The 2,643-nt window shown below is 45.1% G+C and overlaps 1 pseudogene; it reads left to right on the top strand.

Annotated features, from left to right (window-relative positions):
• Positions 1-862: 862 nt before the first annotated feature.
• Positions 863-2,335, top strand: LOC133914612 (tubulin beta-3 chain-like; annotated as a pseudogene).
• Positions 2,336-2,643: the final 308 nt, after the last annotated feature.

The raw sequence follows: 2,643 nt of genomic DNA, 5'->3' as shown, positions 1-2,643 counted from the left end.
TCCAGTCCTTCTCACGGTTTTGAGGTCAAATCGTGAAACCGCCTGCACACTTCTCAAAGCGTGACTAACCGCCTTGCTTACACCTTAAGCAAGTGTTTTGATGTCGACGCGTGTACTCCGTCATGCAATCATGATCACCAGCAAGTCTCTTCCTCTCCCGATCCCTCGGGCTGTCTTATCACTTGCACCGGTATCCCCTTCGCTTGACTTTGTCAACGCGTTATCTGCATCCGCCTTCAATACTTTGCTTTAGCTCCATGTGTTCAGCTAGGATCACCTTTAACTCCACCCGGCTTCCTTGATCGTTTGGCACCAAACACTCCGCTCGGCCCCGATCATCCCATGGTCGACCGCCAAATTGCATCCATCACCTGCACACCATGAGACAAGCAAACACATATCTGCAACTCCAATTCCAACTAATCTATAATCAATATGCTCAAATAAAATCCTAGATCAATTCAAATCACATCAGCTCATGCAAAACCAAAGATCATCAAACCAAATAAATGACAATATCAATCACTCATCCCAAATAAACCAAAACAAATTTTAACTTTTTCTCACTACCCACTCAACAACAAGCTTAGCCTAAATCTCTGCAACTACTCAATTACCCATGTTTCTACATGGGGCGGACCGACATAGAGTTGAGCGGAGGCACATGCCCCCTCCTCCCTCCCTAAGTACATAAATTTGTTGGTCCATTGTTTCTCACCATATGTGGAGAACAATTGGATCACTGCATGTCTTAAAATGACACTAACAACCATATGATTCTCTGCAACATACATCATGGCCCTTTGCGTGAACATTGCTCGCATTTCTGTCAGGATTCCAAGTATGCCACTCTTTGGGCGGCGTCACAGGTTCCGGCATGGGCACATTGCTCATCTCCAAGATCCGGGAGGAGTACCCGGACCGCATGATGCTCACCTTCTCCGTGTTCCCGTCGCCCAAGGTCTCCGACACCGTCGTGGAGCCCTACAACGCGACGTTGTCCGTGCACCAGCTCGTGGAGAACGCTGACGAGTGCATGGTCCTGGACAACGAGGCCCTCTATGACATATGCTTCCGTACCCTCAAGCTCACCAGCCCTTCGTGTAAGTGCATCTCGATCATACGCATTCTTGTTGCACATTATGATTATATCACCTCCGTTTAATTCATACAAAAAGCGTGCATTCAAACCTTTCTAGCATTGCTTAAGTGAAAATAATATTATTTGATTTTTCATAAAAATATTTTTGTAATATAATAATTTATATTTTTAACAACCATTTTTATATAAAAGATACTCGATCATAAATACATGTCGTTTTGAGTAATACAAGGTCTTTAATATATAGCTTTGATAATTATTTTATATTAAAATATATTTCTAAAATTTATTAGATTTGTGATATTATGAAATATTTTTTAAAGACAAATCTATACATATGATTTTAAGGTTTTTAAACTAAATATTTTGAAAGCTATTATTAGTCAAAATTTTAAAAACTTCATCGAACCTTTTACAAAATGATATGTATTTATCACCAGAGTGAGTAGTGGTCAAAATAGACTATTACGATATCCAAAATGGCCTACATTCATAAATAGAGGGAGAATATTGCAATGTTGTCAATGCACAAACGGTCGCCAATTAATCAACTAATCCATCAATGAATGTGCAGTTGGTGACCTGAACCATCTGATCTCGGCGACGATGAGCGGCGTGACGTGCTGCCTGCGGTTCCCGGGGCAGCTGAACTCGGATCGGACCTCCGGAAGCTGGCGGTGAACCTGATACCGTTCCCGCGTCTGCACTTCTTCATGGTCGGGTTCGCGCCGCTGACGTCCCGCGGGACGCAGCAGTACCGCGCGCTGACGGTGCCGGAGTTGACGCAGCAGATGTGGGACGCCAAGAACATGATGTGCGCCGCCGACCCGCGGCACGGGCGGTACCTGACGGCGTCGGCCATGTTCCGGGGCACAATGAGCACCAGGAGGTGGACGAGCAGATGATCAACGTGCAGAACAAGAACTCGTCCTACTTCGTGGAGTGGATCCCCAACAACGTCAAGTCCAGCGTCTGCGACATCCCGCCCGTGGGGCTCGCGATGGCGTCCGCCTTCGTCGGCAACTCTCCACGTTCATCCAGGAGATGTTCCGCCGGGTCAGCGAGCAGTTCACGGCCATGTTCCGGCGCAAGGCCTTCCTCCACTGGTACACCAGCGAGGGCATGGACGAGATGGAGTTCACCGAGGCCGAGAGCAACATGAACGACCTTGTCGCCGAGTACCAGCAGTACCAGGACGCCACCGCGGAGGAGTACGACGAGGAACATGCATGATCGATTGCTTCGGACTTCGGTTTATCCTACCAATCGGGTTCCTATACATACCTAAGTATATGCATGTATTAGCCTGTGTGTTACTTTGTGTATGTACGATTTGTGTGTACTAGAACTTATTGCTATGGTCATGTTGTCATCTATTATATTATTATTTGAGATAATAAAGGAGTCACCACGGTTCATTTTCATGGTCATAAAATTACCACGTTAATCAAAAAAAAAAAAGAATCTAGACCACTTATTGTTATGAATATCTAACGGTCTAGATTAAACCAAAAAGCCTATATCAAATACAATTAATAAAT

The sequence above is a fragment of the Phragmites australis genome, chromosome 4, assembly GCF_958298935.1.
Source record: "Phragmites australis chromosome 4, lpPhrAust1.1, whole genome shotgun sequence".
In the NCBI taxonomy this organism is placed as follows: domain Eukaryota; kingdom Viridiplantae; phylum Streptophyta; class Magnoliopsida; order Poales; family Poaceae; genus Phragmites; species Phragmites australis.
This window is presented reverse-complemented; position numbering and strand designations above follow the sequence as displayed.